A 24,090-nucleotide genomic window follows, 5' to 3' on the forward strand; every position below is an offset into this window, starting at 1 on the left:
TTCCTAATTGGCAGGGCTACTAGGCCAATCTTGTGTATTTTCTAGTTTATGACCACAATGAGTTTGTGGAAGGGAAGAACTAGTTCAATCACCTTATAGTTGATATTTTAAGACCATTCAAACCACCTTCGATCATAAAATAGGTCTTAGACAATCATTTAGGTGTTGGAGGCATTAAACATCATTTCATTACATTGAAACTTGTGGATTTTTTCTTTTTCCTTACTCTTGATGATCCGGTCTTCACCCCACCATAACATATACATACACACATATATACATATATACATACATACATATACATACATACATATATATACATACATGCATACATATATATATACACATACATACATCCATCCATCCATACATACATACATCTACATATGCAATTTTATCACCTCATTTAACTAACTTTTACTTCCAGATAAAAAATTAGGACGTAAAATATTTAGGTATATTTTTTCAAAAGCAACTAAATTTTTTAGTGGAGAGAGTCTTGTGCAGAGAATATGGCTTTGTTTTATACAATGAAGGTAGAGACCCATTTAATTATCACAGTCAAGGGCACTTTTTTGGTTCAGTATAGACACTTTTCATATTGAGTTTCTACACTCCACAATTTCACAATCTTGCTTGACCTAAAAATCTTAGATGGCTAGGTCTTTACAAAATCCGATCAAGAAATTGGGTGAGATCTTCTAAGGGGGTTATTGTTGATCTCAGATTGATTATGACAAGTGAGTGTTTATACACTTAAGTCATTTAATTAGTTCATGCTGAACAAGTAGTATATGTTGAGCACAACATGTATAAGTTAGAGCATGCCGAGTCAATAGTGAGTGTCGAGTCACTCAAGTGCTGAGCATACAATGTATGGAAAGAGATTCAAGAGCTAAGCAAGTAGTGCATGCCAAGTCATTTGAATGCTGAGTCATAGTATTGAAGTCAGAATATGCCGAGCATCAGGGTCTATAGATGTTGAGTAACATAGTTTTGTCATAGTTACTTGTATTGACACAAACTACTATGTAAACCATTTTTGAGCTGACTTATAGATTGAATTATGATATTTTGGTGATAAGGATGAATCTTAAGTTGGAACCCCTATGCATTACATGCATCCAATTAGGGAAAGGAAAGGTTTAAGTGGAAAAATGGATGAATCACAATCATTGATTGATACCTAACCCTAAGTCGCCTATGTCTTCTTAAGGAGGACAAACCCTAAATTTCAAGGAGAGTGTGAAAGTGAATTAATGAATGATCAAGGAGAGTTTTGCATGTGCAAACTAGGACATTCATGGTGACTAAGCTATTATGATCTGAAATTGTATTGCAAAATTAGTTGAAGGAGAATAGAGGAAGGAAATAGTGAACAACAAAGAGACATTTGATCAAGAAGGATTAAGTGTACATCAGTTTAGAGGTGATCTATCATCAAGAAAAAAAGTGCTAATCGTAGGATCAATGTTGAGACATTTTATCAGGTGAATTAGTTAAATCTCTTTACAGAGTAGTCCTAATAGGCTGCATTTAAATCCTCTAACAAGGTGCTTAATTAATTGTGAGTTGAAGTCCTTTAACAAGGCACACTTCTAACAGGGTGTTGAAATCCTTAAATAGGGTAAGACCTAACAACCTTTGTAAGCTTTTAACAAGGCATACCTTTCACAGGGTAGATCATGTTTCATGATCAAACATTGTAACCTTTATTGGATACACTTTATTATTGTAGTAGTGAAGATTTGTGGGTGTCATCCCCACCTTAGTTTTTGTTAGTCTTAGATTGGTTTTGACAATTGAGTGTTAACACACTTGACCAATTCTCAAGATGATGCCGAGTATAATACAGAAGTCAAGCTACAATGTATGTCGAGCTAGAGAATTCAATAGGTGTCGAGTGAACTTCAGGTGCCAAGTGAACTTTAGGTGCTAAGTGAAGTTCAAGTGCCGAGTGATAAGTGATGCCAAGTCACTATAGATTCCAAGCAAAGAATAGATGTCAAGTGAAATGAAATTGCTATAGGAGTTGAGTGATACAAAATTCCTATAGGTGTCGATCATCAGCAACTAGTAAGTGCTACGTAACATAGAATCAACATATGAGTTTGTGCCTTCACAAACTTAGATGTAAACCATTTTTGAAGCCAACATAGGATGAATCTCAAAAGATCTTGAAGATAAGAATGAATCTTTTGCATTACCTATGTAATCAACATGCAACCAATAAGAAGAATGGAGAAGGCATGCAACCAATAGGAAAAGTGCAAGAATTGAGCAAGAAATTAAGATTAAATATTGATCGTAGATTCATACCTAACCCTAAGTCTTTGAAATCTTCAAAAGGAGGATGAAACCCCATTGTATGTGTGAAGGAGAGAAGTGTATGGGTGAATTATAGTGAAGTGCAGAAGGGTGTAAAGACTTAGAGAAGAGTAGAACAACATTGCAGAATCTAGTTGATCAAGAACAAAGTATTAGAGTTTCAGAGAGAGATATATCAGATCAGGCAAGGATAAGAGTAGACAGAGCATAATGAGGATCTGGAATTAACAATTAAGGATTACAAGTCATCAGGTCAAAACTTTCTAATACTCTCTAGCAATTGTATTAGGAATAAAAATCCTATGGACTTAGGTTGGTTTAACAACCATTTATAAATCCTTTAACAGGGTGACATTCCAAGTGAATGTACTAAAATCCTTTAACTAGGCCCACTTCTAATAGGGTGGTTAAATCCTTTAACCAGATCACTTTTAATAGGGTGTAAAGTCTTTAACATGATAGGCCTTTCATAGAGAAGACCATTGGAAGTGGTCAAACTTTGTAACCTTGAATAGTTACATATTGTTGTAGTGATACTTTGTGGGTGTCATCCCCACCCCAGTTTTACCTTCTCATTTTATAGGATTTTTGGGGTACCAAATCTTGTGTTATTTGTTTTCATGCATGTCTTTACTTTCATGTTTATTAGACGAATTAGATACATGTGAATGATATTTATCAAATCTTGTGTTATCTATTTTCATGCATGTCTTTACTTTCATGTTTATTAGACGAATTAGATACATGTGAATGATATCAACTAAAAGGTTTTAAAAGGTTAAAGTTAGCCACTTTTGATTCACACCCCCCCCCTCAGAAGTAAATCTTGCCACTTGTGAATTCCAACAATTGGTATCAGAGCTAAGTTCTCACAAGAAGGAGCCTTACAACTTGGAGAAAAGATCTAGAAATGGAAGTCTAAAAACTTGGGAAGATCATAAAGAATTAGACAATTGATATACAACTTGCTTTACATGCTTTGGAAGAAGCTAGAGAGGAACTGAGAAAATCCTTAAAGAGAAGAAGAGAGATTGCCATAGTTGAGAATGATACACAATACAAGGAGATTGACACCTCAAACCTATTTACAAATGAAGATTCCATAGAGTTTGATGCAACAATAGTAGACCTGATGGAGAAAAATAGAGCTCAAGTAGAAGAAATCAGAACACTCAAGCTTGAACAAGAGTCACAAGCCATGATTCTTTGTGAGGTGACTGAATAGAAGAAAAGAGCCATTGAAGACAAGGCTATGCTAGAAGAAGACAAGAGAAACCTTGCCAATAGACTGGAAGAAAAGTCAATTGAACTTGCAAGAATCTCAAACATGTAGCTAGACACCCTAAGCCAGATGATGAATGCACATCATGAACTAAATGTCAATGAAATTGAGATCTCTACACTGAAGATGCAAAATGAACAACTGTAAAATGATCAAAAAATAGAGGAGATTGCAGAGATCTTCAACAAACCTAATGAGGTCATCCAGTACTTTGAGCAACTACTAAAATCACCAAGGGCTAGCAATGATACATCAGGACTAGGATACATCAATACTGAACAAGGAGAGTCATCCAGGACTAAAGAAGAAAGGAGTAACAAAGGTAAGAACACTAAACCTACTTGTCATTTCTATGGTAAAAAGGGACATACCTCTAATGTATGTAGGAGCAAGAATACCCATTAGCATGATAAACTTAAGAATGTGAGTCACTATCATAAGTGCAAAAAGTAAGGACATCAAGCACATAACTGCAAGACTAGGACTATCAGAACACCAAGATTTGAAGGTCACTGCTACAATTGCAAGAAGTATGGACATAGAGCTTTTGAGTGCAGGTCAAAGCCTATGTGGACACCAAATTAGGTAGCAAGGGGAAATAACCATGGTCATCACTACAATTGGGACTACAAAACTAGGTATAGCTGTCATTACTATTAGGAATATGGACACATTCCTAAAAATTGTATAAGGACACATTTTAGAGGGAACTACATTAGATGGTTGAGCCAAACCACATGTTTTAGTTGCTTGAAGATTGGTCATATCAGTAGGAATTGCCCAACAAGGTCAAAGGCACCCAACTCAAAGAACAATAAAGGAAAGGATAAGATAAATGTTGAACACATCAAAGGAGAAATGAATAAGACTTGGAAGAAGAAATATGGGTGTAGCACATCAAATGAAGGGATCACTTCACCTAAAAGGTCAAGTGGTCATACTTCATCAAACTAAGAAAGAGAAGGCATGAGGGACTGATTTAAGAAGCTTTATCATACATCAGTTCCTAAACAAGTAAGTACTAACAAGAAGAGATCAACATGATTCGAGATGCAAATTTAAATTTTCAAGGTTTTATAAGTGTTGCCAAGTTTCCCTCATAAGCTAAGTAAAATTTTAGTACATGTTAAGTTAACTATCAAAATCAATAGAAGTCGAATGATTAGTTGGAGCTAAGTTGGTAGATGAAGCCGAGTAAATAGAAATTTTAGTTGAAGCCAAGTGGGTAATACTCCTATGGATGTCGAGTGGTTAAAAAGATAATGGAAGCCGAGTAGTGCAAAAATCCTTCAAAAGCTAAGTGGACAACTATAACCGCTCTAAGCATTAAATGCAATGAAAATAGGGTATATTATTGTGTTTTGAATCATTTTTATTCATCATGAATGAAGAGAAAAGACTAGATAGAGCGCATAATGACTCCAAAGCAGAGAATCTAGTGTTTAAGCATATTTCAATAGCATTTAAGCTCAATTTCATTGATTTTGAGGTATTTACATTTGTGTTGAGCTACCCAATTTCATATTTCCTTTGTGTACAAACCCTAGATTGCACAAATGGCTTCTAGTTCTAGGAAAACTCAGGAGAAGGAACCATTTGAGGTCTAGCTAGTGTCCAATGAAGTGAAACTACTCGATTTTTGGCCAATACCTAAAGAGGTGTATAAAAATAACCCATCTGGAGCCCTATCTATCATACGCCCTAAGGTAGCATGGTTCAAGATGTTAGGAGATGCTACAATTGTAAGATTGGAGCCATGGGTGACATGGAAATGAGGGAAGCTTATGAGAGACTATGTGATAATTGAGTTTTGAAGGAAGAATACTAGATTTTTGAGAAGAAGGGTTTAACGCGAGCCCTAGAATTCCCCACAGTATTCAAGACTGAATGCATCAGGCTAGTGCTTAGTAGAATACATGATGGAAGCTTATGGTTGGAGGATGGCCCAATGAAAATCACAAAGAGAATTTTTCATAGAGTGATAGGGTACCCAACCCTAGATCGGCCAAAGACCCTTAGAAGTGATCCTAAGGAGGCAATTGAGAAAAATACTAGTGCTAAACAGAACAAGAGAAGGATGACAATTGACCCCATCCAAGAACCTCTTGTTGACTTTGCTATTAGGGTTATTGTACATAAGTTCTACCAATCCAACATACTTAGTAGTGTGCCTTGGATTGTAGTAGATGTTGGTTATAAACTAGTGAAAAAGGATCATACTTATGATCTTGCAGAATTACAAATGCAACAAATTAATGAGAATTTAGTAGCAATGAGGAGAACGAAGGGAGCACAATGCAAATTTGGTGCTATTTTGATTTTATATATTCTTTTATGTTTAGAATGAGTTTCATTCTTTTGGAAACATTGCATGTAAAACTAATAGGTCTATCACAGCTCAAGTTAATGAATATATAGCTAATTTTGAGACCCTAATGACTAGCTATTCTGAAGACTTCAAGAAGATAATGAAGCAAAGGCTAAGAATTCTAGTTTCATTGGTAGAGAAACATGTAAATGATGTATGCTTTCTTGTAGATATTGACTATACATACATTCAAGCTGCAATACCAAGAGTCAGATGGCTAAGACCTCTTGGCTATGAAATAAACATAGATGTGGCATCAACAACTATAACTGCCCTACTAGCAGAGGAACTAGACAAGAGTGCACCACATTTTGGTACTTTTGATGTAGTCAGGTCAAAGGTGGATATGGAGCTAAAAACTACCGCCATACTGAAAAAGAAAGAAAAACTTGTAAAGAAGTTAAAAGCCAAATTTGGTGAAGGAACAACAGAAGAAGAAGAAGAAGGTGAAAAAGTAGAAGATGATGAGGGGGAACAAGGTTAGGAACCACTTGCTTTAGCGCAAGGAATGGGGGAGGATGTAGAAGAAGAGGAAAGTGCAAAGTAGGAAGCACCCAAGGTTGAGCCAAAGAAAAGAAAAGCACAAAAACAGCCAGCTGCACAACCCAAGGGGAAGAAGAAAGTAACAAAGCCAAGCCCAGCCAAGTCAATGACAAGGGCAGATACCAAGGCAACAACCCAAGTGGAAAAAGAATAGGTGAAAAAAAAAGAAACAGAGCAAGGAGGGCCTGTAGAACCAAAGAAGAGAAGAAAATATGTTGCACCTCCTGAACTAGATGAAGAAAGGACAGAGTCTGATGATGAGCAATTTAGATTAGTAAGGCATTCTACCAAATCTAAATTGGAAAATATTTGTAATAATATTAGAGATAATGCAGATCTAACTTGTCTAGAGGCCATTGAATTTAATAAGTTGTCAAAGGAAGAACAAAACATAGTGGAAGAGTCCATCTACACTATGATGGCTAAGTTCAAGACCACCCCACTTGAACTAGACAATTCAATGCCTAAGGAGCTAAGCTCCATTGTAGAGGATAAATGACATTATTGCCTTAAAATGGAGAAGGAAATAAGGGAGTTTATAGTGGCTCATGTAATGCCAAACCTTACTAAAGGTCAAATAACTAAGGCTAGTAAGAAACATGGGAGCAAATTTGCACCCAAATACGGAGCTTTTAGAATTTTATAAAATCAAATTGAAGATGTGCAAAAGTCCACACAGATATGGAAATTAATTTATGGATTGACTACTATCAAGGAAGCATAGGAAGACCCCTTTGAATGGAGAAATAATGAAGAAGAAGAGGAGAATGAGAAGGATGAAGAGGTAGAGAAAGAAAAAGAAGAGGAAACAATGGAGAAGACATAGGGTGAAGAGGCAACAGCTAAAGAGTAGCAGCCAGAATAGAGTGTCCAAGACACCCAACTTCCACCACCAAGTCCTCCACACATAGCACCTACAGAAAGTATAATTGTAAAGGTTGTTCTTAACACCTCAAGTCAGAACATCAATCCACTCACTGCAGAGGATCTCAAAAAGATCCTTCACCAAACTGCATTGCAATCACAACTATACATAAATCCTATTTTGGTGAGTGTGGAAGAATTACAAAAGGTTATGGCAAAGATCACTAGGGAGAAGGTGAACACACAAGAACCACCTACACAACCTCCCACACCTACAGTAGATCAACTAGAAGAGAAAGAAGCATAGGATATAACTACTAAGGTTGATCATACATTCATAGTAACAATAACTATTGAGGATCACTATGGTGATCTTGCACTTGATGAGGAAATAGTGATACCTAGTTATGAATCTAGAACAATGAGCCTAGCATAGATAAATGAAGTGCAAGAGGCACTAGAGAGAAGGAAGAAACAAGACATACTCAGAAATGAGTATAGATAGAAACGAACACTTGTAGAAATCAAAGATATATTCCTTGATGCATTCAGCTTGCCAGTACCTGATGAAACCAAGCCTATCATGGAGAAACTATCCAATATAGTGGACCAGGTACAAAATGAAGACCTTGATACTAATGTTAAGTTATTAGAATGATCTAAAAAGAAGTTTCAAATGAAAGTTAATGACAAGATATCTAGTGAAATAACACTTGCACAAGTAGAATGGGCTAAGAAGGTTGATAAAGTGAAGGCAGTACTTGAGAATATATTATCATTGTAGTCCAAATTGTGTGACTCATCATTCTTCACACAAGAAACTAGCCAAAGGATACTGAGCTTGGAACAAAATCTCAAGAATTCTAGCACACAACTACCCAAAGATCTAGCTCAGAGTGAGAAGCATTTTGCAACTATGCTTCACACCCAGAAAGAGTTAGCTGTATTAACAGTAGAAGAGGCCAATGTCAAGGCCAAATTGATACAAATTCAATCTTCCATTACCCAACATCTAGAAGTACTCCATAAAGAAATGGCCTATGCAAAAAATGTTCTAAAGAAAGACCCTAATCTTTCTACTTTAGAAGGCCTTGTACATCTTACAACAGAGACAACCATCTAGCACAAATCACTAGAAATCACCTTAGATAATTGGGATGCTTCTCTGAAAATGATCATGGAGGTAAATAAGACCTTTTTGGCTAAATATTCTATTCAATCTTAGGACCCTTCGACATAAGTGTCAAAAAGGGGGAGATATAATATTTTGGGGGAGATGTAAATAAGAATGGGGAGATAACACATTCTTTGATGGAATAAATAAAGAATATCCAAAAGGGGAGATATTCAAATTCAAGTTTTGTGGAAGTAATAAGGAAATAAAGCCAAAAGGATGCAAAAACTACAAGAAGATGTGAAAGGGGAGCATGTACAGAGTAGAAATAGATACAGAGTATAGACAAGGCAAAGAGTATCGGATACATCAGCATGAGACAAATTCAGCACAAGAATCTTTGGTTGCAGAAATGGAATTTTGGTTACAAAATTGGCACATTAGCTCAGGGGGAGTTACAATTTTTTTATGGTATATAGATTTTTGAACAAGTTTTTGAAGTTTTGTACATATGCCAAATAGAATTTGTAGTATACTCATAGAGATCAGATTCATAATGTTAGTTAAGTGTTTTTGCCACTCATGTCAAATGGGGAGATTGTTCGTCTTAGATTGGTTTTGACAATTGAGTGTCAACACACTTAACCAATTCTTAAGATGATGCTAAGTATAATATAGAAGCCAAGCTATAGTGTATGCCTAGCCAAAGAATTCAATAGGTGCCGAGTGAACTTTAGGTGCCGAGTGAAGTTCAAGTGCCAAGTGATAAGTGATGCTGAATCACTATAGATGCTAAGCAAAGAATAGATGCCAAGTGAAATAGAATTTCTATAGGATCTGAGTGATACAAAATTCCTATATGTGTTGAGCATCAGCAACTAGTAAGTGACGAGTAACATAGAATCAACATATGAGTTTGTGCCTTCACAAACTCAGATGTAAACCATTTTTGAAGCTGACATAGGATGAATCTTGAAGGATATTGAAGATAAGAATGAATCTTTTGCATTACCTATGTAATCAACATGTAGCTAATAAGAAAAATGGAGAAGGCATGCAACCAATAGGAAAAGTGCAAGAATTGAGCGGGAAATGAAGAGTAAATATTGATCGTAGATTCATACCTAACCCTAAGTCTTTGAAATATTTAAAAGGAGGACAAAACCTCATTGTATGTGTGAAGGAGAGAAGTGTATGGGTGAATTATAATGAAGTGTAGAAGGGTGTAAAGAGTTAGAGAAGAGCAAAACAACATTGCAGAATCTAGTTAATCAAGAATAGAGTATTAGAGTTTCAAAGAGAGATATATTAGAATAAGCAAGGATCAGATCAGACAAAGAAGAATAAGGATATGGAATCAGTAATTAAGGATTGCAAGTCATCAGGTCAAAAATTTCTAATACTCTCTAGCAATTATATTAGGAATGAAAATCCTATGGACTTAGGTTGGTTTAACAACCATTTGTAAATCCTTTAATAGGGTGGCATTCCAAGTGAATGTACTAAAGTCCTTTAACCAAGCCCACTTCTAACAGGGTTGTTAAATCCTTTAACCAGGTCATTTTTAACAAGGTGTAAAGTCTTTAAGAGGATAGGCATTCACAGGGTAGGCCTTTGGAAATGCTCAAACTTTGTAACCTTGAACATTTACATATTGATATAGTGATACTTTGTGGGTGTCATCTGCACCCCAGTTTTACTTTCTCATTTTGGAGGGTTTCTGGGTTACCAAATCTTGTGTTATCTATTTCTTGCATGTCTTTACTTTCATTTTTATTAGATGAATTAGATGCATGTGAATGATATTAGCTAAAAGGTTTTAAAAGGTTAAAGTTAGCTACTTTTGATTCAACCCCCCCACCCCCTCCGCCTCTCAGAAGTAAATCTTCCCACTTGTGAATTCCAATAGTTTTACCTTCTCATTGGAGGGCTTCTGGGTAATCATATCTTGTGTCATATGTGTCAATACTTGTTTACATGCTTTAGTTATCATGCTTTACATAGTATTTTAGTTTACTTATTGAATATGTGAGATGGATGTGTGGTGAATATTTTATGGGCTAAAGTTTGAAGCACTGATTCACAACCCCCTCTCAAAAGTTTACCTTTCCTATTGTAATTCCAAAAATTAGTATCAAAGCCTATTTCTTTGAAAGAGAAGCTTTGTAGCTTTGAGGAAAGATCTCAAAAATGGAAGTCTACAAGTTGGGAAAGATTATTGAGAACCAGGAGATTGAAATACATCTTATTTTACATCAATTGAATGAAGCAAGAGAAGATTTAAAGAAATCTTTAAAGAGAAGGAAGGAAATTTCTATTAAAGAGAATCACACACAATACAAAGAAATAAACACCACTAAGGTATTTGAAAATGGAAATTCTAATGAATTTGATGTAGCAATTGTAGATCTAATAGAAAAGAATAGAGCCCAACCTGAACAAATTGGAAATCTCAAGTTAGAGCAAGAATCACAAGCCATATTTCTATGTGAGGTGACCAAATAGAAAAAGAAAGTAGCGGAAGACAAATCCATGTTTGAAGATGACAAAATATTTTTGACCAGTAGAGTGGAAGAGAGATCATTAGAGGCAACCAAGATTGCTAACATGTACTTAGAAACTTTAGGTCAACTGATGAATGCCAACCATGAACTAAATACCAAGGATATTGAAATAACAACACTAAAGTTGTAGAATGAACAGTTGAACAATGACCTAAAAAGAGAAAAGAAGTTTTTTGAAAGTTACAATAAACCTAGTGAAGTTATCAAGTACTTTGAATAATTGATGAGATCCCCTAGATCTAACAAAGATACATATGGACTAGGATACGCAAGAACTAAGGAAAGAGAATCATCCAAAAGTGCTAAAGAAAGGAGCAACAAAGGTAAGAATTCCAAGCCTACTTTTTATAATTGTGGTAAGAAAGGACATACTACTAACATGTGTAGGAGCAAGATTGTAAATTAGAACAATAAGCAGAAGAGCATGGTTCACTTCCATAAGTGCAACAAACAAGGTCATTAGGCACATGAATGTAGAACCAAGACCATGCACACTCAAAGATTTGAATGGTATTGTTATAACTATCATAAGTATGGAAATAAAGCTTTTGAGTGTAGATCCAACCCAATTTGGTCATCAAACAAGCATACAAATGTAAAGAACAATAAAACTTTTATAATTGGGACTATAATACAAGGTATATTTGTCACTATTGTCAAGAGTATAGACATATTCCTAAGAAATGTATCAGAAAACACTTCAGAAGTGACTACAAAAGGTGGTTGAGTCAAACCACATGCTTTAGTTGTTTAAAGATTGGTCACATCAGCCAATATTGTCTAACAAGGTCAAAGGCACCAAGTTGTAAATTCAATAAAGGCAAAGGAAAAGGAAAAGAAAATATTGAAAATGTCAGAAATGAAATGAAAAAGACATGGAAGAGAAAGGAGGATTGCAACACATCAAGTGGAGAAGGGATCACTTTACCTAATGGGTCAGGTGATCACACCTCATCAAACTAAGTAATCAAGAGGTATGTGGGACTGATATTCAAAAGTTATATCATACATCAGTTCTAAAGGATTTAGTTATGAAATGATTACATGAGCATTAATAAAGATGCAAGGTGTTATAAGGAATCAAAGGAAAAAAATCTTTAAGTTTTGTCAAATTTTCATGTTACTACTGTGCATGAAAAGTTTCCCATGGTTGCCAAGCGAGATTCTAGTGGATGTCAAGCTAACAGCCTGGTTAGTTGTTACCAAGCTCGTAATGGTTGCCAAATAAATGAAAGGAACAAGTGGATGCCAAGTCAGCCAAAAATTAGTTGATGTCGAACTTAGAGCTGTATAAGCACTTAACATTAATTACAACATTTTAAAGGGGTATTTTATCAATTTTTTCTCATTTAACATCATTCAAAATCGAGTGAGAGCAAGAAGAGCTAAAGGAAAATTGGAAATTTCATCCAAGGCATTTGCAGAAGATTTTAATAGCTACTCAACATCATTTCATCAGATTTTGCAAGGTATTTATCGTGTGCTGAGCTACACTGTTTCAAATTTTGTGAACCCTAGATTTGTAAAATGGCATCTAGTTCAAAATATGTAGAGAGAAAAGGATTTTTAAATGTTCAATTGGTTAGAAATGAAGTAAAACAACTTATTTCCAGGCCATTCCAAACATAGCTTACAAACAAGATCCCTCGGGTGCATTATCTATGATACCATCGAAAGTTCTAATGATTCAAGATGTCAGAAAGTGTTATAATTTTAAGATTGGTAGTGTTGGTGACATGGAAATCAGAGAAGCATATGGACAACTATTTGAAAATAGTGTTTTAAGTGAATAATTTAGGATTGTAGAAAAGAAGGGGTTAACTCGTGCCCTAGATTTCCCTAATATTTTCAAAACTGAATGGATTAGGATTGTTTTGAGTAGAATTCATGATAGTTTAGTGTGGTTAGATAATGGGCCAATCAAAATCCCAAAGAGAATAATCCATAGGGTAACAGGGTATCCAACCCTAGATCGACCAAATACTATGAGGAGTGAGTCTAAAGAAGTCATTGAAAAGAACATGGGAGCTATGTGGAACAAGAGAGGAATGACCATAGACACCATCATAGATCCTCTAATAGATTTTGTAGTAAGGGTAATTTCTTGTAAATTTTATCAATCAACTAGATTGAAAAGTGTACCCTGCATTGCAGTAGATATGGGCTATAAGATTATGAAGAAGGATCATACATATGATCTTATCGAGCTGTAGCTAGAACACTTAATTGAAAACCTAGGAGCAATAAGGAAAATAAAGAGTGCTCATTGCAAATTTGGATCTATTTTGATATGTATCTTCTCTTATGTTCAGAACACATTTCCTATATTTGGTACTATTGTATGGAAAATAAACAAGCCTGTTGTAGTTCAAATAGGAGAGTTCATTGAACAGTTAGGTGAAAATTTTGAGTTAGTAATGACTAGTTATTTTAAGGATTTCAAAAAATCCATGAAGAAGAGATTGAGGATTCCAGTATCATTAGTTGAAAGATATTATGATGATGTTTGTTTCCTAGTTGATGTTGATCACACATTTGTTTAGGAAATAATTGCTAGAATAAGATGGCTAAGGCCATTGGGTTATGAAATTAATGTTGATGAAGGCTCTACAACAATAAAAAAATTACTTGCAGAAGAAGTAGACAAAGATGCCAAAACTTTTGGTAACTATGAGATAGCCAAATCAAAGATTACTATGGAGTTGAAGGTTTTCTCTGTCATAAAAAAGAAGGAGAAACTGGTAAGGAAATTAATAGAATTTTTTTTTGAAGGTTTTGAGTAGGAAGATGAAGAGGAAGAAGACACTCAGATTCAAGCACCACTTGCATTAACGCAAGGAAAAGGTGAGGATTAGTAGGAGGAAGAAATAGAAATTACAGAAGGTTTCAAGGAAGAAGAAGCTGAGGAAGCACCTATTCCTACTGATCAGAAGAAAATAAAGGCTAAGGCACAAGCAATAACAAGACCTAAGAAGGTTGCTAAACCACACCAGCCATAACCTACAACACCTACCACAAGGGCCAGAACATGTGTTGTTGCAGAAAAGGCTAAAGAGAAAGCCAAGTCTATAGAGCAAGAAGGTGGAGCACAGAAAAGACCAAGGAGAAAGTATATTGCTCAAGCTGAAACTGATGAGGAAAGAACTAAATCTAATGACAACAACCAATTCCAAGTGGTGAGTTATAATCCATCCTTAGATCTAGACAACTTATGTGAGAATGTTAGAAATAATGTAGATTTATTAGATTTTTCTCACATTGATTTTGAAAATCTTAGAAAAGTTGAAAATAATCAAGTAGAGGAGGCAATATATGCCATGATGGCCAATTTTAAGAAAGCCCCTCTAGAGATTGTCAACTCCATGCCAAAAGAATTATATGAAAAAGTTGAGCAAAACTGACATTATTGTTTGAACTTAGAAAGGAAAATTAGGGAGACATCCCTCACTCAAGTTATGCTTGAACTCAGTAAGGCACAAATAGCTAAAGCCATGAAGAAATATGTTGTTAGATTTGTTCCTAAATATAGAGCATTTAGCATACTACATAACAACATTGTGGATGTTGTTTAAAAGTCTAAACAAATGTGGGAGATCACATATAGACTAGCCACAATGAAAGAAGGTGAACAAGAACCCATTGAAGTTAAAGATGATGGAGACGATGAAAATGAAGAAAGCACAATTGAGGGAGGCAATGCTATGCACATAGATGATCAGCCAACAACTGAGGAAGAACAAAAACAAGAACATAGTGTACAAGATACACAAATGCCAAATGTTAGCCCTCCACAAATATTAAGTGTAAGTATTGAAACTATCATAGTAAAGAATGTTTTTGATCTCACTATTCAGAACATAAATCCCCTAACAGAGGAAGACTTGAAAAAGATACTTGACCAATCTACACTACAAACCAAATTATGTGACAACTCTATATTGGTGAGTATAGACGAACTTCAAAAATTAGTGATTAAAACTACAAGGGAAGAGGTGTAAACACAAAAACCATCTACCATCACTCCTCAAGTCACTAGTGTTAGTACAAACATAGGTGCCACTCCAATCTCAGAAATTGTAACTAAGGATACAAAAAATAAGGTTGAAACAGTTGGAGAAGATAAGGTGGAGACCCAGAGTCAAACAGGTCAGATAGATTCATCTGCACCTCCAGCACAAGTTCAAGGTGCAATTCAAAGCAATGAGGTAGAAAAGGACAAGCCTAAAGAGCCATATTTGATAACCGAGTTGAAGGAGATAGAAGCAATTCAAAAATTTGCAACATTACCAGTATCTAGAACTCCTTCCATTCAAAACCTTCAAAGGTTGAGCACAAATGCAACACCTTTGCAATTCTCAGTGCCAAGTCCAAGTTCATCAAAGGAAAAATAGGTAATAACATATGGAGATGTAAGCATAGATGAAAAAATTATTTTGCTATAATATGATTATGCAACAATAACAATTGAGCAGATGGGTATACTTCAAGAAGACCTGGCTAGAAAGAAACATCAAGAACTACTCAAAAGGGAGCATAGGTAGAAGCAAGCTTTGCTTGATATCAAAGACATCTTCTTAGATGGATTCAGTTTACCTACTCCAGATGAAACCAAGCCAATTCTTGAAAAATTGACCAACATAGTGGAAAAGGTAAGTGATGCAGACCTTGATACTAATGCAAAGTTATTTGAATGGTTTAAAAAGAAGTTTCAACATAATGTGAATGAGAAGATATCTAGTGAGATAACACTTGCACAAGTTGCATTAGCAACTAAGATAGACAATGTGAAGAAGGTACTTGAGAAAATTTTCTCACTATACACCAAACTATGTAATCCCACACTCTTCACACAAGAAATATGGAATCAAATCTTGAGATTGGAGAGTCACATGCAGTCACTCAGAGCTAATTTTCCATGACTCTAGCTCAAAGTGAGAAACACTTTAGGACCCTATTGCAAACCCAGAGTCAATTAGCAACACTATCTATATATGAAGCCAACATAAGGGCCAAATTGATAAGCATCCAGACCACATTGACTCCTCACATGGAGATTTTGCACAAGGAGTTAGGCTATGTAGAAAATCTTATGAAGAAAGACCCCAATATTTCTATATTAGATGGCCTAGTACACCTTGCTGCCGAGCTAGCCATCTGAATTAAATCGTTGGAGGTAGCTTGTGGCAATTGGAATGTCACTCTTAAGATTATTCTTGAGGTCCATAAATCTTTCTTAGAAAAACACACTATTAGTGTATAACCGATTGACATTAGTGTCAAAAAGGGGGAGAAAGACCAATGGGGGAGTAAGAGCATGGGGGAGCAAGCATGAGAGAGTAAGAAAAAAACAACCAGCAAGTGAAAGAGTATCAATTGAGGCACATCTACTCACCAGGAGTAAGATTTTGAGTACATAACAGACCAAACAACTTGGGGGGAGTTATAGAACTTATAAGATTTTGAGGTATAAGTTAGTGCAAAATTTTGATATTTTGTATAGAAGTTGAATAGTTATGTTATGTTATGCTTGTAAGAATAAAAGTATTAATGATGACCAATTGATTTTGACTCTCACATCAAAGGGGGAGATTTTTGATCTCAGATTGGTTTTGACAAGTGAGTATCTATACACTTAAGTCATTTACTTAGTTCATGTCGAACAACTAGTAAATGCCAAGCACAACATGTATAATTTAGAACATGTCGAGTCAACAGTGAGTTCCAAGTCACTCAAGTGTCAAGCAGACACTATATGCTGAGTGATTCAAGAGCTGAGCAAGTAGTGCATGCCAAGTCATTCAGATGCCGAGTTACAGTATTGAAGCCAGTATATGCCAAACATCAGGGTCTAGAGATGCCAAGTAACACATTTTTGTCATAGTTGTTTGTATTGCCACAAATGACCATGTAAACCTTTTTTGAGTTGACTCATAGATTGGATTATGATATTTGGGTGATAAGGATGAATCTTAAGTTGGAATCCCTATGCATTACATGCATCCAATTAGGGAAAGGTAAGGTTTAAGTGGCAAAATGGATGAATCAAAATCGTTGATTCATACCTAACCCTAAGTCATCTAGGTCTTCTTAAGCCTTCAAACCCTAAATATCAAGAAAAGTGTAAAAGGGAATGAATGAATGATCAAGGAGAGTTTTGCATGCACAAACTAGGACATTCATGGTGACCAAGGTATTATGATCTAAAATTGCATTTCAAAATCAGTTGAAGGAGAATAGAGGAAGGAAATAGTGAACAACAGAGAGACATATGATCAAGAAGGATCAAGTGTACATCAGTTTAGAGGTGATCTGTCATCAAGAAACAAAGTTTTAATTGTAGGATCAATGTTGAGACATTCTAACAGGTGAATCAGTTAAACCTCTTAACAAAGTAGTCCTAATAGAATATATTGAAATCCTTTAACAAGGTGCTTGCTTAATTATGAGTTAAAGTCCTTTAACAAGGCACACCTTTAATAGGGTACGATCTCATAGTCTTTGTAAGCTTTCAAACCTTTCATAGGTTAGATCATGTTTCATGATCAAACATTGTAACCTTCATTGGATACACTTTATTACTTTAGTAGTGAAGATTTGTGGATGTCAGCCCCACCCAAGTTTTACCTTCTCATTGGAGGGTTTTTGGGTAATCATATATTGTGTCATATGTGTGAATACTTACTTGTTTACATGCTTTACATAGTATTTCAATTTACTTATTGAATATGTGAGATGGATGTGTGGTGAATATTTTATGGGTCAAAGTTTGAAGCACCAAAGCACCCCCCCCCCCCCCCCCCCCCTCCCTCTTAGAAGTTTACCTTTCCTATTGTAATTCCAATAGTTATCATACTAGCTCTATTACTCTCACAAAAGAAGGTAAGAATGTGAATGTAATTCAAATGAGGAATTCTATGTCCCTTGCAAAAATGTTTTCTTGTTTCCTAATTTGTCATCTAAACTACTTTCTATGCTTTGTGCTTGGTGTGTGAATGATGTTTTTGAGGGTGATTTGAATGATTAAGCAAGTTGCAAACACAAATTACCTTGAATGCTTAAAACCTTGAAATTAAGGAAATTGCAAACAATTGTGGACGAGAACAAAAATGAAAATTATCTTGAACCCTTATGTCCTTGAAATTAAGGAAGTTCCACACATAAGAGGATGCAAAGAGTGAAAATTAATCCATCAACCTTAACTTGATGGCACTAAAAAGCTCTTAATTGGTCACACCTGAAGCCTCCCGCCTGCACTTTGCTGCATGAATAAATGCAGTTTCACTTTTCTTTTTTTTGTTTATATGCCTGATAACATCAAAATTTTGATGCCAAACTTAATTGCCATCAAATTTTTTACATTATCGGGATCAAAATTTTAAAAAAAAGAAAAGAATTTGAGAAGGCAAATTGGCCTTCTATCAAAAATTAACAGTCGAAAATGACCCCAAAATGTACTAGTCACTTCTTCATCTTCATCTTACTATATGCACCAAATAATTTTATTTTCTTCTTCAAATGTACCATCACTTCAACTCCAACCTAAAAAGTTTATGTATTCTCTTCTTATCTACCTTCTCCTTATATCCATGATCACTGTTGTCTAAGTTTCTCTTCACCTCATCATGAAAAGTATTCATGAAGTCCACATATTCCTCAACTTCACCATCATTCTTTACTTTATTACTTAATTTCCTTAACTTAGTAAAGCCTCTTGGGTGTATGTTATTTACTACCTCAAAAGGTGTCTTCTTAGTACATATGTTCACTAAATTGTTATATGCAAAGTCATCTTGTTCTGCAATAAAAATCCAATTAGTAAGCTTATCTTCAATCAGAAATCTATGTTAGAATGATTAGAATAACTGAGAGGTGGGGGGATGAATCAGTTATCCCAAGGTTTAGGTGTACCAATTCAAATTTTAATTGCTTCAAAAAACTTAATCACACTCATTAATCCAAGAAGCCTATATTGCAATTCATCAATAATCCAACTTATTCATATCATTACTAACTTGTTGATTAATAGAAATATATAATAGTAAATAACATGAAACATGAAAACAACATTCACACAAGTATGACACTAGGATTTAAAATCTAAACCCAAATTGGGAAAAACCACCAAGTAGCATGCTACCACTTTTTCACTCTTTTGATGTGAGCTTAGTTAAGAGAAAAACCTTTTGAAGGTTACAAAACACACTATTAGGTGCAACCCTTTTAAAGGATTTAATCACCCTATTAGGAGTGACCTTTTTAGAGGTCTTTGGAACATTCCATCAGAGTGCCACCTTGATCAAAGGATTTACAATATGATTGTTACATCAACCTTGATTAAAGGAATTTACTTCTACAATGGTTAGAAAGTAATAACTAGGTTGATCCGATATGATATAACTCACTTTGCAAGTTCAGATATCCATTCGGCTCATTCCTGGTTCATTGATTGGACTTTAACACATTCTCCATCTCTGATCTACTTGGCAACACTTCAAGAAATCACACTCTTCACTAACTATTCACTTTTCTTATATAATTTTCTTCTTTATTTATCTTCACAAATTTGCTAGTCCAACAACCTCAAAATGTCTCTTGTGTCCCCTTAAATAGATAGTTTTACCTTTTACCTCTTAAACATAACCGTAGATCTTAGGGTTTGATCAGATTCATTAAATCCGTTCATCATTTTTTCCTTCTTCTTCCTCTTTTGAAACTTCTAGAAACTTCTCATTGAATCCTCACCTTAGATTGCTTAACAAACTCAATTCATGCATTAAATACACTAGCTCATCAATCCTAATCTTTTATGCATTTTGACTCTCCCATAAATTCAATTGTGTTGGCCCTAAATCTCAATTTTTTCACAAACTATCAAAATAATGATACTCGATCATCACTATGTTCTTCAACTTATTCATCACTGGGTAGCTTAATCTTTGTTGATCTGTCTCACTCAGCTTATGATGGCTTGTTTGGCCTTCACTATGCTCAATCACTACTTCAATTTTCCCTTCATTTTTCTTGACTATTACCTTTACTTGACTAACACAAATTATCTTGGCTATAACTTAAGTTCCTTAATATTTTGCATCAACTTATTCATTGACCTAGTAACCCATCACTCAAATAAACTTAGTATTTTACTCAACTTAATGACTACTATCAATTATCTCTTCTACACTTAAACTCATCATTCTTATTCACTTCATCTAATGATCAATCAACATATTATCTTTTCAAATACTAACTAATCAAGTTCCCATTGTAATTCCATTATACCTACTCCTCTTTACTCAACCACTTTACTAGTTCATCTTGCTATCTTATCTTTTTAAATCCTCTTCACAATCAACTGATATGGAACTCTACACTATTAGAAAATGTCTTACCAGTAAGGTTTGACATCAATGGAAACATACAAATTGTTCTAATTGTATTTACAATAATCTCCCTCTTTGGCATTAATGAAAACATCTTTAGTTACCATGCAATGGAATAATATCTTACTATGAACTCCCTCTATGTTTTGTATCAAATCTTCACTAATATTATCAGTTTCATTTTGATCCTTATCAATGCGACCTCTAATATGCTCCTTATGCTTCTTTACATTTCTCCCTTTATGATACCAATTGTGATTCATCATTGTAATACCAATTGTATTAATTCCCTCTTTGACATAATTCTCATGATGCTAACTTGACATACTTCTCCCTCACACATATTTAGATATTGGATGGTAACTTGACATAGTTCTCCCTCTTTGACAATAATGCCAATTACATCATCCACTGTACACATCATCCTCTTTATCACTTGCAATAAATGATCTTTGAATCAAGCTCTCCCTCTTTCGTCTTTGTCCTTGACTATATCACTATGCAGCTACTTGCAACTCAATCACATACAACTATCCTACTTTTTACATCTTTAGGCAACATCTAAAGTGTGACCTCTTACATCAATCTGTAAGATATTCTATTCATAACAACTGATGCAATGTTGCATCTCTACTAGGTTTTCTTTAGATAAGGGAATGGCCCCTAACTTACCTCTTAGATCACAAATAAATCCTTGGGTAGTGCTTTTGTGAATATATCATCTTTCTATTCCTTTGTATTCACATATTCTAGTATGACTTATTTCTCTTGCACCAATTTCCTCAAGTAATGATACTTAATTAAAATATGCCTGGTCTTTGTGTGCACCACATGATTCTTGGATATATTCATAGCACTTGTGTTATCACAATATAACACCACATCCTCAATAATCTCTTCCTTCATTCCTTTCAGTGATTGCTTGATCCACACTATGTTTTAGCAATTAACTGCTTCTACAACATATTCAACTTCTGCTATGGATTGGGAATTACAATTTTAATTCTTACTAGTCCATGAAATCAATTTCTTGCCTAGAAAGAAAGTGCCCCACTTGTACTTTTTCTATCATCAATATTTCCATCCCAATCAACATCTATATAAAATTTTAGCTCAAACTTATCATTCTTCGTATACCATAAACTATAGTCTTCTATACCTTTCAAATATCTTAATATCCTTTTCACAACCATCATGTGGTTATCCTTAGGATTAGCAAAAAATATTGCAACAATACCAATAACTAATGCAATGTCAGGTCTTCCATGAACACCATATTGTAATTTGCCAATCATTTACCTATACAATGTCTGATTTACTCAAGAAGATTCAACATTCTTTAAAAGCTTATGTCCAATAGCCATAGGTGTTCCAAATGGTCTTGAATCTTCTATTCCAAAGGTTTTCAACATCTCTTTGATATAATTTGATTTTTTAATGTATATATCTCCTTTCATTTGATAGACTTGAAAACCAACAAATAATTTAATCTCTCCAAATATTGACATCTCAAATGCTTTCTTCATCTCATTAGTAGTTAGTTTGCACAAAAAATCATGTCCTCCAACTATGATATCATCAATAAAATTTCATTTAGAAATATCTTATCTTAAAATTCACTTTTCAAGTATAAATTGCTATTATCATTAGTTCTTGCAAAACTAAATTTCACCAAATATGTATGTAACCTTTCATACCATTCTTTAGGAGCTTGTTTTAAACCATACAATTATTTGTGCAACTTATGTACCATGTTTTTCTTGTTGGGGTCAAAAAATCCTTTAGGTTATTCAATGTAGAATTATTCTTCCAAGATTCCATTGAAACATATAGATTTGACATCAATTTGATATACCTTGAAACCTTTGTAAGAAACATATGAAAGTAATGTTCTTACTCCTTCCAATCTTCTAACTGGGGAAAATGTCTCTCCATATTTAATTTCATCCTCTTGTGTATATCCCTTGCAAACCAATCTTTCTTTGTTCCTTGTGACTTTACCTTTCTCATTCAACTTGCTTCTGAATACCCACTTGGTTCCAATCACATTCCTATCCTTTGGCCTTGGTAGAAATGTACATGTTTGTTCTTTTCTATTCAATTAGTATTCTCATTCATTACTCTAATCCAGACTTCACTCTCCAATGCATCTTTAACTATTCTTGGCTCAATGTCACATAATAAACATATATCATTCTTCAACTTGTTTCTTGTCATGACCCTAAATCTCTATCTCCAATAATTTGATCTAGTGTGTGGTGTCTTCTCACATATTTTGCTAAAATAGGTTTAGATCTATTTGACCTATTTTTGTGCCCATGCAAGTACACCATGAGATGAGAGATTCAAAGAGGAAAAGCAAGAATGCTAGTCTCCATGATCTTCAAATATGTATGAAAATAAGATCTAATCTATGAAAGCAAAATCTAATCTATAAATGCAAGATCTAAGCTAAAAGCCCATGATGGGTGCAAGAGAGAAAAAGACTAATGTCTAGGCGACCATTTTTGGGTGCATACATTTGCCCCTCTTTGACTAATATGTGATCGATTCGGGAACACATGTAGTCAAAGAAAGAAATTGAAGTGTGAGGTTAATTTGGGATCACAAAACAACCCAGATGTGTGGTCGACTCGGGAACACATCAAGACAAAGAATACAAATAAATTTTAGCTTAAAAAAGTCGAGGATAAAATTGATAAAATTGAATCAAGGATTGAAATTGATAATTACTGCCCCCTCGTGATCGAAATCGAAATGAGATAGAGGAGAAACAACAAATTGATAAATTTGATCAAATCAAACAAAAGATAAGGTTCTTGATGTAAGATGAAAGATATAAGAATCATAGAAACAAGGTAGATCATCAAGCATGAAATATTATGCCCCAAAGATGATTTAGAAGAAAAGAAGTGGGGAAAAATAAAATGGAAGATAGAAGTTTGAAAGATATGGAAAGAAATAGAAATAAGAAAAGAAAATGCTCCAAAAATCAATCAACTGTTTAAGATAGAAATTTCGATTGAGATCACGAAAGAAAATAAGGAAATGAAGATCAAAATGTGACCACAATTGATAAAATGTCCACAATAAAGATGAAAGGAGAACCCTCTCAAACTCATAATGCAGCCTAAAAATGCAAACTAACATGAAGTCTAATAATGCAAACTACATGAAATGCAATGGTGTACTTGCAAAAGAGCAACTGTAACATAGGATTTTGTGTTCATCATTCATTAGAGAATGTAAAAGAACTTATTTTCATCATTGGGCCATTATTAACGGACATCGAAAAATCACACAATCATCACTAGTTACAAATGTAACTATGAAGATATGAATGCGATTTATATTGGATTGAAATGTGGAAAGATTCTAACATAAGCATCAAAGACATAAAGGTCAAGATGACTTCAATGTTAGCTTACCCAATTTAATATAGAAAAACTATGCTTGCATCAAGGCATAGATGCCAAGATGACTATAAGAATGGTAGTGCAAAAATAATCAAGGATGATGTCTCAAATCTCCTAAGTGTTTCAAGGGGACAACAAAAGACACTCTAGAGTTCAAGACCACACCCGCAAGCAAAAAAAACAAATAAAAACATGTCCCATGCCCCAAGTCCTCTAGCGATGCATCCTGGA

Source organism: Cupressus sempervirens, chromosome 3, assembly GCF_028749045.1.
Source record: "Cupressus sempervirens isolate cs-2001-9-10 chromosome 3, ASM2874904v1, whole genome shotgun sequence".
NCBI lineage: Eukaryota > Viridiplantae > Streptophyta > Pinopsida > Cupressales > Cupressaceae > Cupressus > Cupressus sempervirens.